The sequence below is a fragment of the Balaenoptera ricei genome, chromosome 3, assembly GCF_028023285.1.
Source record: "Balaenoptera ricei isolate mBalRic1 chromosome 3, mBalRic1.hap2, whole genome shotgun sequence".
Classification (NCBI taxonomy): domain Eukaryota; kingdom Metazoa; phylum Chordata; class Mammalia; order Artiodactyla; family Balaenopteridae; genus Balaenoptera; species Balaenoptera ricei.
In genome coordinates, this window is record NC_082641.1 from 116,506,995 (window position 1) to 116,520,397 (window position 13,403).

A 13,403-nucleotide genomic window follows, 5' to 3' on the forward strand; every position below is an offset into this window, starting at 1 on the left:
CGGCCGGGTGATGCAATTATTCATCATACAACACAGCACTGTATTTCATTTCTCTGTTGTCATTTCAGTGTCATACTGGAAAGTGAAAGGAGCTGGTACATAATTTGCATGTGGGTAAATGTTTACCAGACAGAACAGGTGGCTGTCGAATACCTGTGCATACTATATTTTAAATTATATTCTAACTGGCATGATTTTTATTTTAGCGTATTTGGAGAGAGGAAACCAGTTTCAATGTTTAAGTATTTAACTCCCAGTCATTAATAGGAAATGTCATTAGATAGTAATCACTAATAGTTGTCAAGTGTTTACTTAAGTGCCCCACTGTCCTAAATGCTTTCTAACATTATTTAATGGAATGATCAAAACAATGGTTTCAAGGGAATAATACTATTAGTATTCCCATTTTGCAGATGTGGAAACTGAGGCTTAAAGTGGTCAAGTATGTTACATAGGTCACATGGCAATTGAATGGTAAAGCCAGATTTGAAGCCAGACTGTCTGACTCCAGAACCTATACTGCTAACCACTAGGCTCTGCTGCCTCATAACAAAACTGGGTCTGATCTTTTATCTCCACATATACAGAAGATGAGTTTTGTAACACTGGCCTAATCCATTATTAACAGCAGCTATTTTAGGCAATTGAATTAAAGTTATAAAAGAATTTTTATGTAGTTTAGGTTCCAAGACATCTATAAAGAAAGTTCAATCTGTAATAGAACACATAAGATCAAGCTTTTATTTTTAAAGCAGTCTCTTTAAACTGGTGACTCAGATGACGTTTTATTCAGTTTTCCCAAAGATGAATATCATGCTGTGGCACTTTCCATCTTCATGAAATAAAATGTGGCATACTGCAGGGATTTGTCATTTTTATTCTCCTTGGAATTTTTTATGTACCTGCGGCAGATTTCAGGAGACAGTTCCCACTTTTCCGTTTGGGCATTAGCTACACTATATTGGAGTACATTACACAGTGTCACTTCACTCAAGTCTGATTCAACAGAGCTTGCCCCAGTGAAGTGTAGGAAGTATTATGTCAGGTGATGTCTCTGTACCCGGGGTTGGTGACAATTAGCAGGTTTCATTTTATATGGAATGCCTGGTAACCCACCAACCTGCCTTCCTTCTGATAGGAGAAAAGAGAAATAGAGGATGACCCTGAAAGAAAACTAAGGTAGCAGTAAATCAAAATAAGGTGTCCCTTTGTTTAGGTTGGACATTTACATTCCAGTGATAATGCAGTCTCATTGCACAGGGTAAAAATCAGTCAGTTAACCTCACTCGGATTTTCATTCAGGTTTGGAAAACAGTTGGCTATTGGATAGGTCCAAGGATCTGTGTGTGAGGTCCCTATTTGGGGAGGGTGTAGGACTGACAAAAGCAGAGATTTGCTCTTTATGAAGACCCATTTAATAATTAATTCTTAAGGATGCAGGAGCCTTTTCTGAATGCTTTCATTTAAAGGGCCAGAATTTTAATTTATTCTTGATCAGAATGTTATAGCGAAAGCAACCCTGAACTAGGACTTGAGCCTGAACTTGGGTTCCAGAAACACAGAAAGGTCTTTAGATATCACTTAAAATCTAACCTTTTATTTAATAGATGAGGAACTGAGAGAATCAGTGAATTGCCCAAGGTCACACAGACAGTGTTAGCTTCTGTTCTGTAGCCTCCAGTTTTACTTGGTATGCTTTTTAGAAATCACCCACATGATTTCAGACTAAATGGTCAATCAGTACAGTTTTTCAAATGCTTACAGACAACTCTGGCTCATATACCCGCTTCCTCCTGTCTCAACCTTACTCTTTAAGGTACACAATTAGTGAAATTATATCAGCTATCTTTTCAGATCTCCTGGATTACATCCTCTCTCTATGTGAGGGGCTTTAGGTTTCTAAGGTTCCCCACCTCGGCTCCCCAGCTGTCAGGAGAGGAGGTACCCAGGCTTCCTTAGGTGATGAGGATTTAATTGTAGGCTAGTTGGAAGAAGTACAGGCATTGTCTCAATACCCATAGAACCAGAGTTCTGGCAGAACAAGTTAGGTGGCTCCTCCTCCTTGGTCAAGCCCCAGCAGGACCTGGCTGTAGTGGCTTGTTATCAGGCTTCTGACGTTCCCCTCTGCACTGACTCTGCCCTTTCCATAGCTCAGCTTCTTTTTGTCTGCTTCTCTGATTCTTCTATTGCAATAGTTCCTACATTTCAGTAGGCATCAGAATTACTGGGAAGCTCTTTAAGCATACCAACCCAAGAGATTTAGGTCCTGTAGGTCTGAGGTGGGTCAAGTAATGTGCATGTTTAACAAGTTCCACAGGAGATTCTGATAGGGGTGGGGATTAAGGACCACACCTTGCTTAGAAACACCCCAAGTATCATGGTGTCTTCTGGTCACCACATTTTTTCATTACACATCCTATTAGAAAAATATTTGAGGGACTTCCCTGGAAGTCCAGTGGTTAAGACTCCACACTTCCACTGCAGGGGCTCGGGTTCAATCCCTGGTAAAGGAACTAAGATCCCGCATGCTGTATGGTGTGGCCAAAAAATTAAAAAAAAAAAAAAAATTGAGCACACACCTCCATTATGTGTATATTTATGTATTTAGAAGCTATATATGCAGTACTATTATTAAACATATATAAAAATGGAAAAAATAAATATAAATACATTTGAATACTTTCTTCCTGTACTCTAATGTATCCCCAGGGCTGCTTGCACTACCCTTGCTACCTTTCTGTGTGGCTTGAAGTACACCATCGTTATGGAGTGACTTTATTGGGCAGAGTAAAGGCACAGAAAAGTAGCATATTGTTTCAGGGGTCACTGGGTCAGCTCATAGGCCTTTGGTTTAGGTGCCAATTCTTTGTTTTATTGAACTAGCGGTTGGGGTAGGGGTGGGAGTGGTGACTGTGTGTGTGGCATGATGTAAAGAAAGCTGGTTCACCTAGAAGGAGCCCTGTGACCCCCTTCTTCAGGGGAAAGGGAGAATCTGTGAGCATGATAGCTGCCGTGGGTCTCATGAACACTTGTCTTTCACCGTAGACTAATGAACTGTTTCTAAGCCTGTCAAAGTGTAAATGTGACTCCACGGAGGCTGTGGATGAGGCTACCCTGCGAGTGCCCTCTGCAGCTTTCCATGACTTCCCAGAAGGAAGTCTGGTTTATTCTGGGCTGTTGTGCCAGGATGTGTGTGTTTGTGTGTGTGTGTATGGTGCTTGCCCACTTCTCTATCATTCCATTTATAGCACAGCTCCCTGGCCTAAGCTGGGGAGGTTGCTCTCAGGATTAAAGAGGCTTCACTTTTCCTGATGCATAATTTGTAGTTCTTTGATATTGCTCTCTCTCCCTAGGGCACTATTTTGTGAGTGGAGCATCATTTCCGTGAGTTAGAGCAACCACATTGGGACAAGCAGACCGAAGGCATTATCAGAGCCCAGAGTCAGAACTGGACAAATCCCAGGCACATTTCAGAAATCAAGTGACTTATAATAAGTCATTTAAGTTGGAAGTGGGTTCCCTACAATCTTTTTTTCCAAATAAATTTCCTACCCTTACTTGGAGACTTTTTGTGTCTTCAGCTTTCTTATGTTACCTTAGGTATTTGAGTGCTGGTGTTCTATACTCTCAAAGGCCATGGAGAGTGGGCCACTGTTTTGAGCTCTGCAGAGGAGAGAGGGACGGGTGCTTCTTGGATTCAGGGCCGTTAGCAGCCGTGCATATGTGTCTATTTCCTGATTGATAGGGATATTTGAAAATAAATTATTTAGAATTTCATTGTTTTTCACTTAGCTTTATATTATTGAAAATCTCTAGGCTGGAAACACCATTTTTTCTGTCACTTTGCGTTTTTCCAGTCAGCATGTGTGCTTGCCATTTTTGTGTTCTGCTTTTTAATGCTTAGAGTTATCTTTTCTAAAAATATATACTTGTCAACCTGGTCTCATATACTTGTCATTTTTAATGGCGGTCTATATAATCTTATTCTTTCTTGAGATTCATAAGTTTATTCCACTTAATCCTCTTTGCTTCTACTATTTTGCAGGTTATGTGGAGAGATTTGCTGCATTTCTAAAGAATCTCAGAAAACAAGCTTCATTTCAGAACCTAAACCAGCATTTGCTTTTCTTCACTTTGAGGGAGCACACAGGTATTGAATTCTCTGCCACTGGGCACACCAGGGTATTGAATTCTCTTCTCTGAAGTCCATGTCTGTGGGTCTGACTGGGCCACTTGATCAGCAAGAGGTCTCAGACACCAAACTGGAGAATAAATTAAACTGACAGAGTACTTGATATTTCCAAAGAGTCACTTAGGTTCTATTACTGCAGTGTTCAAAACGTAGACATAGTTCATTGCTGTGATTAAAGTGACTTTCACCATTAGCCTCTTTGTTCCTGTAAGATATAGCGGTAGGCTATAGCTGGTTCATCATTTGGGGGTGTAATGGTTAGCTAAAGCTATTTTTCTCCAAAGGGCCAGTTATAACTTTAGTTTTTCTCCAAAACTTCAGCTTTAGCGGGAAAGAGCCATAAATTTTGTGACATAGCTGCCTCCTTATCTGTCTTGGGAGTTATAGACTGCACATATAAGACAATTCATGTACCTCTGCATAATGAGGTAAGCTTTAAAAATCATCAATCTTCACTTAACATGCAGGTGGTGTTGGGTGCCAGCTTTAGAAAAACTGATGTAGTTGCCAAGTTCATGAGTGTCATAAATCATTCATGCTAAAGTTAGCCCAGAATCATGCTGTCCTCTGAGGCAGACCAATTTCAAGGTGGTTGTTAAACACAAAAATGTGAGTTGGGATGATTGTTTTTCAAAATCAAATGCACTTTTTATTTGAAGAGGAAAACCAAATTATCTTTCTTTTTTAAGTTGAAGTCAGTTTTCTAAGACCCTCCCTTCACCCTCAAAGAATCTATCAATAATAATACCTTTTCTTCCCTGATCCCTGAATTCTATTAGAAATACATCACAAAATATATAACTTGTACATTTGCAATCCAGACCATTAATGTGCTGAAAATGAGATTCAGATGTCTCAATAAATCTTGAGGCACATTATTAAGGGAAAACTCTATTAAAGTTTTTTGGGGTATTTTCTTCTTGTGCCATTATTTTACATGAAGTTGAAACCGCACAACTAAGATGGGACTCGAACCCAGCCAAAACCCAGATTGGGAGTTGAACCAACGGACTGGGACTCGAACCCACTGTCTTTTAATTAAGATTGCACAGCTGGTCTTAGGACTTAATGAAGCTCAGGTTCGTTTTGTCTCAGCATAGAAGGAATTCAGCGAGAGGCAAAGTGATAGGTAAGAAATGGATTTATTTAGAGAGATATAGATTTCATAGACAGAATGCGGTCCACCTCAAAAGGCAAGAGCAGCCCTGGGAGAAACACAGTCCACAGACAGAGAGAAGATGAGAGGCGCGGAAATATGGGTTGGTTAGTTTTTATGGGCTGGATAATTTCATAGGCTAATGGGTGGGAGGATTATTCCAACTATTTTGGAGAAGAGGCAGAGATTTCCAGGAATTGGGCCACTGCACACTTTTTGGCCTCTAATGGTTGGCATCAGAACTGTCATGGCACCTGTGAGTGTGTCATTTAGCTTGCTGATATATTACAATGAGTGTATAATGAGGCCCAAGGTCTACTGGAAGTCGAATCTTCGCCATCTTGGACCTAACCGGTTCTAACCAGTGTTTGTCGTATCCTCAATGTCTACGTCTTTCTTTTAAAGGTTGTGCTCTGCCCCCTTCCCTCCTGTTTCAGAGTTACAATGGATAGTAGGCAGGCGTAGCCCTCTTCCACCCTGCCCGAGTCTTCAGGGCTAAAGAGAGGGAAGTAGTAGGGCCTACAGAGAAGTGACCCCTGGGACAGAAAGCTTGAAGCTGAGCAGTGTGATGTGCCCCTCTAAGTCATCAGGCTTTATCCAGGTTCCTGGAAGATGGGTTTTAAACTGAAGTGTTTTATCTGAAAGTTGCTCATTTGATAGATGAAGAAGACTATGAGGTTGGATATTATTGAGGAAGGAAAACATGCTAGTATTTTCAGTGAGAAGTCTTCAAAGAGAAAAACAGAGAAAAATGAAGTTTTGCCTGAGGCTATTAGGTTCTCAGTGGGTAGTTAAGTGTCTGTATCCCTTTGTGTAGTCTCCAGCACAGGGCCATACGCCAGCTGACATGTGACTTCTCTTTGGTGTATCTCAGAAGTTCTTTTGAGGTCAATGTGTTGATCATATGGGTAGCCTTGGTTAAAGATTGTAGGGGCCAATTCCAGGCAGAACATCTTTTTCACTGAGCGTAATCTCCCACTCCCCCACTGCAAACTCACTATTTCTTTATGCCTCCATGCCTTGTATATACCTTTCCCACTATTTGACATGCTCTTCTATTTCTTATCTAAATGTCAAGCTCCTACTTATCCAGTAAAACCCTCTTAAATCTCACCTTCTCTCTAAAGCCTTCTCTGGCTTCCTGAGATGGAGCTTGTCACTTGATCCTCTGTGCTTCTAGAATATTTATTCACAGTCTTGTTATGACACACACATGGGAGTTAATCAGCATATTCATCCCTCCCACTAGACTGTGAGCATTTAGCATCTAAGGACAAGAACAGAGTTTTATTAATGTAGGTATTGCTAGTACCCACCATATCTGACACCAAGTGGAAACTCAATGAAAAATCTCACCCTTTTTAAAAAAATTACCCTCTCCACCGGAGTACTAACATAAAGCCTTGGGAGAGAACAAAGCTTTTTAAAGTTATATTTCATCATAATTTGTGAATGCTAAGACTAACTCACAAAGTGTTTACTTGAGTCCCCTATAAAGATGCCTAAGGGTAGAGAGCGACAGAGGCAGGGAGAAATTTCCTGCGTTCTCACTGTGTCCTGGGATTTTCTGTAGATTCTGGGCAGAGTAAGTTCTGTTCCTTCTTCCTGCATAATATCTCTAGGACTTGTATGCCTTTGTCTTCTCGTTGCAGTCATTCTGATCTAGGTGACATCTTTCCACACTTGAACTGTAGAAATTATAGCAGGTATGACTCTCAGTTTATAAATTCAGGTATAAGGGAAGTATCACATTTATTTATAAGCTTAAATAAAGGTAAACTCCAGTTGTATGCTCCCATCCCATCTGACTGGTGGGAAATTTAACCTCATTTATATTTCATCTTCAGACCTGAATTGTGCTTCCAGTATCTTATATTTTGCCATGAGATTGGAAGGGGCTTTGAGTTGCTGGTTATTGCTGAGACACCTGCTGTCCCATTATTTGCACCATCCCTTCAGGTCCAGGGCCTGAGTGTCTGATCTTCCTCCTTGACTCACAGAAACCTTCTGTGAGGCTGTGAATCCTGCAGCCTAGAGTCCTGTCTCCTAGTTGTATCATGGGGCCAGTCTTCTCTAGGGTTGTGTTCCCTCCTCAGGTGCTGCCAAGGAGCAAGGCCTGGGTCCCCCTGTGGTAGGTCCTACAAACCCATCTTCATCTACAACCCAGGGGAATCTCTTTCTAGTCTGCCTGGAGCACTTCCCTGCATTATGCTGCTCTGAGGCTAGTTTATCTTGCTCTTTTATAGTAATCTTAATGGTCTTTTAAATCCCAAACCCCTATCACTACAACCAAAATTTTATTTCCTTTATCTTAAATTTCCATGGAAGGTTAAGGGAAATATCTGTCATCCAGTTCTTTCAGCAAAAAAAGAAAAGAAAAATTTTAAATCGTGTCGTATGCTGATCTCCTAACTGGCTTCCTTGCCACTTTTTCCCCTCTCTTCTCCATTCAAATTATTTTGTACATTCCAATCAGAATAGTTGTTCTAAAACTCTTGCCCAGAAACCCTCAGGGACTTCTCATTGTCTCTAGAATAAAATCAAAGCTCCAAGCTCCTTAGTCTACCATTAGGGCTTTTCATGATTTTCTTCACCTTTGAAATGCGACTTCCCATTGCTCCTTTGTCAGAGACCCCTGGCCTAACCCTGTTCCTCTAACCCCACACTGTCCCACCTCCTCACCACACCCGACTGATGTGACACCCAGAACAAGTGCCAGCTTCTTCAGAAAGCTTGGTGGTTAGCCCACTCCACAGTGATCTAGTCCTCCATAAACCTAGTCCTCTTCCGTACATCCATTTGGTACCTGAGGCTATGGTTTATCATCTGGTGCCTGTTTCTGCCTTTCTCATCTAGATTTGTGAGCCTCTCAAGCACCGAGACCTCTACTTTCTTGTATCCTGAGCCACCACAGGGCTCTTCATAGTATGGGGTGCTCACTAAATGCTGATTAATGAATATCATGACATGGACACATGGATCCTACCTAAGCACACCCAGCCCTGCCATATAGTGAGAAGCAGGAAAATGAAGGGGAAAAGGGGCCAGGTTTCATTACCGCCATAAAAATAATGAGTGTTTCATTGTTGTCTACCATCAAGGAATAGCCTCCTTGCTTGCCTCCAGCACCAGAAGAAGCATTTGCCCTAACAATGACAAACAAATTCCACTATCAGAGTAAGTGGTCCAGAGCTCCTCTGGGTGGTGGGCACTCTGGCTTTGCCATCCTTTGGCTTTTCCACAGGCTGCCCTTCACAATAGGTTTCTCTGTCATGAATGCAAACTAGCCAATCACTCTTGAACAAACCAACCTCCCTGACACCTGCTCAAAGTAATTCTTCTCTCACCAAGCTATGGTTAATAAACACAAATGATCGCCATTCACTTCTCCTTGGCCAATCCTGTGAGGGCGTCTTCACACAAATTGGCAGGTTGACCAGAGAGGCAGCTCCAGCTCATACTGTGGGGAAATGGAGAGTTTCCTGCCTCAGCCCTTGGGGCTTCAAGAGTACTTCACATGCTGCTTATACCAGCTTCCTGTGGACAACCCCCCCGCCCCATGCCAAGTCCTTTCTGGCCTTCATGCATGTTGATCTAGTGATAGGGAACAGGCAGAGGGGATTCCAGCATCATCCCAGTGGTTTGACTGGATAACCTTAAAATTCCTTCCAGTACTTCAAATCTTTGATCCTATAATTTTCACTTGCATTCCTTTTAATCAACACTTAAAATCTCCAGCTTTCTGCTGATCCCTTCAACCTCCTCACCTCGGCCCCTTTTCCACTTGATTGATTCATTCTAGCCATTCAGGCCTTCTCTCAGTTCCTTCATTGTGTTGCTTCTGCCTTCCGACATGTCCTTTCTGCTCCCTAGGTCCCTCTTCTCACCACCAGCCATTTGTCTAACCCTACTTAGCCTTCAGGTCCCCCCATTTCTTTTTTTTTAAATTTATTTATTTTTGGCTGAGTTGGGTCTTTGTTGCTGCACGTGGGCTTTCTCCAGTTGTGGCAAGCAGGGGCTACACTTCGTTGTGGTGCGTGGGCTTCTCATTGTGGTGGCTTCTCTTGTTGTGGAGCACGGGCTCTAGGCGCGCGGGCTTCAGTAGTTGTGGCACGTGGGCTTAGTAGTTGTGGCTCGTGGGCTTAGTTGTTCCGCGGCATGTGGGATCTTCCCAGACCAGGGCTCGAACCCGTGTCCCCTGCATTGGCAGGTGGATTCTTAACCACTGTGCCACCAGGGAAGTCCTGGGTCCCCCCATATTTTAATGTCACTTCTGTAGGCAAGCTTCTTTAACCCCCAAACTAGATTAGATTCCTAATGCCCAGACCAGTCCTGCATATTATCTTCAACAGCGTTTTGTGCACTTGTATTCATTAAACTACCTTTTAGTAAAAATTTGTTTGGTGTTTATCTTCTCCAGTATTTTGAAAGCTCCATGTGCACGGAGACTGTGTCTGTTCTGTTCACATTTTTATTGCCAGAACGTAGCCCAATGCCTGACACCTAGTAGCCATTCAGTAAACGTTCATCAACTGGCCAACTCTGCTTCCCACTTCAATCATGCATTTCCCCTGCTGTTCATTGACGTATTGGTTTACTGCTGCTTTTCTGCTACTTATGCGTTTGTACTTATCTGTTTAATGTTAGCTGTCTTAAGTTGTACTTTCCTGGAGGGTAGAGAATCCATGTATATAATTTTCTTTGTATAGTGCTTTGTACGTGGGTGTATGTGGCAGTAAGTGTTACCATGGAAGGGACTCTGAAACTGTCGTGGTGACTTATGACTCCCCGTGTTACCCCTGGGAATGCCCAAGGTGCAAGAGGCAGGATATGGGGCAGGAATGTAACAGCACAGGAGGTTTTAGGACACTGTTAAAAGTAGCTTCGCTCAAAACTAGTAATACTGCAGGGTAACAGGAGGAAAGAATAGAGGATGCTTTGGGAAATTAAGAAAAACAGGGAGAAGTGGCAGAGCTTAAATCCATAGGCCTCATTTTCCACAAGGACATTAGAGTGCTATTAAGCCAAGGAGAACCATTAGCTCTGACAACAGCTCCTCTTGTTATGACCCCTTTGGTGGTATTTTTATTACTTTTTAAAATAAAGGTTGAGGATTAACTTTTACAGTTGTAACTAGAACAATGATAAGCAGGACTCATGGGGTGTAATCATAAAAAAAAGAACTTTGTTTTTGGCTCCCACTGTTCCTTTAAACTTGCTCAGTAGTGATGGTCCTAACTCCATTCCTGGACAAATGCTTTTCTTGCAGGCATTAGGAAGCCCTCTAGTCGCTTTATGTAATAAAATGTGATCTCAGTTAGGTACTTAATATGTTCAGCCCAAGTATTGTCACTGTTTCCAAAGTTTTTCAGCTTTAAGCTATTTGTCCTCCTTCATCCTGGGTTTGCTATGAGTGAAAAGAGGGGTGTGGTCCTTCTTTCTTTTCTGAAGTTTCTGACCCTTCCAGGATTAGAGCAAGGAAGTATGAGAGAGCAGGAAGTATTGTACTTGTCTCATGTTGTTGAAGCTGGCTTTGTGTTCTCCAGAAATGGCCAATGTTTAAATTTAGCTTTCTCCTGGGGCACTTTTGTGGGTTCTTCAGAGATCTGTACTCCCCTCCATATACGCACGCACACACTTGACCTGGGCAAGTACACTTTCCTCTGTTAGTTGCTTTCTTCCTCTATAGCCCCTAATAAATCAACACTCCATTTCCAGTTTCTCTGTGAGAAACCATTTTTTTGCTCACACAAGCTCTGAGACTATGGGCGATCCCAACATTGTTAAGCAGCTGCTAGCCCATACAATGGCCCCTACATTTCTTGGGCTGGAATCATAAATTAGTCCATTCTGCCCCTCTAACTGCACGAGACACATATCAAGCTCTCTGAGGGTTCCCCTTGAAGCTCTTCTCAGTAGGCTTGTGGTGAAATGCAGGCACCATTCTTTCTTTGGAGGGGGAACCCACAGCATACCAACGCTTCTCACCAAATAAATTTTTTTCTAAAAAATTTCTCTTAATTTCCAACAACTTCTTAATATGGGTGAAGATTTTAGCGTTTCATCACTGTTTTTCAACAGTTTTCTATGAAAACTTGCATCTTTGCTGACACCTCACTTTTGTATCACATGGATATGACATAGTGGAGCCTCTGTTGAAACTTCCAAATAGCACTGTGTACTTACTGTCGTTGAACAGGGATTTCAGGAACTAAGTAATTCATTTCTGTGTAAGGGCAGATAATATCATTTTCTCCTCTCTTCTGTTGAGGAAACTTAATTATCCTTATCTATAAAATGGACCCCCATCCTTTCCTTGCCTCGCGAAGGGTAGGTAAATAAGAAATTGTGAGCATAGAGATGATTCTGGATGGACAGGCCCTGGGGAAATAATCTGCAAAGGAAGAATTTTTTACAAAAAAAGCAAGTAGAGATGAAGGGCTTGATGGAAAGAAGAAAAGAAAAGGCCCAATATCATCAGTGTTTTTCTAAACCCCATCCTAACCCCTCCTACCTCCACTTTGGTTTGGAGCTGTCTTCTTGTTATATTCAGGTCCCTATTATAGCCCCAAAACAATGGTTGCCCAGAGCAGAGACAGGTCCTGTTAGATCAATAATCCTTGGCTCTATGTTTTCCAGCTCTATCTGTGTCTGTGTCTGTAGGTTTAAGGTGGGAGGGGTAAATGTCATCACTTTTGACAAAATGTCTGAATATCTTTTCTCTATCATGACAAAAGATATTTTGGTCTCCTGGTTCAGCACCAGAGCCTGCCTTACAAGGAGTTGAAAGGCTGCAACCCAGGGTTGCTGTCAAACCAGCAGATGGAGTAGCAGTCCTTCTCTGTGTACCTCTGGGCCCACCTGGGCAGGTGTGCTGGGTGATGCTAGGCCCAACTCTGCGGGCAAAAGGGACAGGGAAATGAATACAAATGATTGTACCCCATTGTCATAGCTGTTGTTCAGTCTGCAGAGGAGTTTGGTAAAATATCCTGGGAAAGTTGCTTTCATGTGCCTCTCTGGAATCACTGCAGAAGCAATTGTAAGGAGGAGTGCTTGTATGCCTGAGATAGCTGTAGGGCATAAGAGAAGGAGTTGACAGAATCAAGTCCTGGGCAGTGGGAGAATATGACACAATCCCCTCACCCCTCAAAAACCTTGGTGAGGACACAGGAATACAACCAGTGGCTCTTGATGGAAAAGGGCAGGCTTAAGAGGAAAGTTTGGACAATGAAGCTGAATTACCATCTGCCTAACTCCTTCTTCTCTGTCTGAATTGCAGGCACTGGAGTCCCTCTTACTAAAGTCTGTAGATTGCCTAAGAAATTTGCTCTGGGGCCAGTAGTAGAATTTAAGCTTCCCTGAGATTGCTTCTTCCTATTTTCTAAGAATCTACCACACAGCTAAATATTTGACAGCTCTTAATAAATTATGGAGGCATTAATGGCACTTTCATTGAGAACTTTCTTCTGCCCCTTTCAGGCCTACAGGACCCCGTCTGTGAAAGGGAGAGTCCTCCTACCTCCTCCCCTGTGAATGGAAAAAGGCTTCAGAATGGAAGATGGGCAGGCAGTGGATAGATTTCTACTTTCTGAGGGCAGGGCCTGTGTCTCTCCTCCCTGACTTCCCCTATCTAAATAACCCAAATCCAGAAGTAGGAGTCGATTGGGGGACTCAGGATAGCCTCCATAACCCACGGCCTAACCACTGCAGACAGCCCAGGAAGCCAGAGGGAAGGCGTCCTCCTGACTTGTCCTTTGCTCAATCCTGAACTGAGGGGAGTTGAAGGTGCTTGCGTTATTAGCTGCAGAGCAGGTGGCACAGTGTGCTCTTCATTGAAAATCGAGAGGTGTCTGGCAAGTCTCTTGGCCACAGGCCTCCCTGGAGCCCAGAGCTCTTTGAAGAGAAGAAATAGTTCTAGGAAAAAGGAAGCTGCTGCTCTTGATGAAAAAGTTGAGAGGGAAGAAAATGAGACTAACAAGGGCTGAAGAGAACTGTCTGAGGCTGAAGAGAATGTTAATGGCTCTGCTTTGGAGCTTCAAAGCTTGAGCTGGATAG

The 13,403-nt window shown here is 42.6% G+C and overlaps 1 long non-coding RNA gene across 1 annotated transcript in view; it reads left to right on the forward strand.

Annotated features, from left to right (window-relative positions):
- LOC132363807 (uncharacterized) overlaps positions 1-13,149 on the forward strand; it is a 38,577-nt gene extending 25,428 nt beyond the window's left edge. Inside the window, exons 2-3 of the long non-coding RNA XR_009502659.1 lie at positions 4,046-4,150; positions 12,828-13,149. This is a non-coding gene — a long non-coding RNA (uncharacterized LOC132363807). The remainder of the gene's footprint in view (positions 1-4,045; positions 4,151-12,827) is intronic.
- Positions 13,150-13,403: the final 254 nt, after the last annotated feature.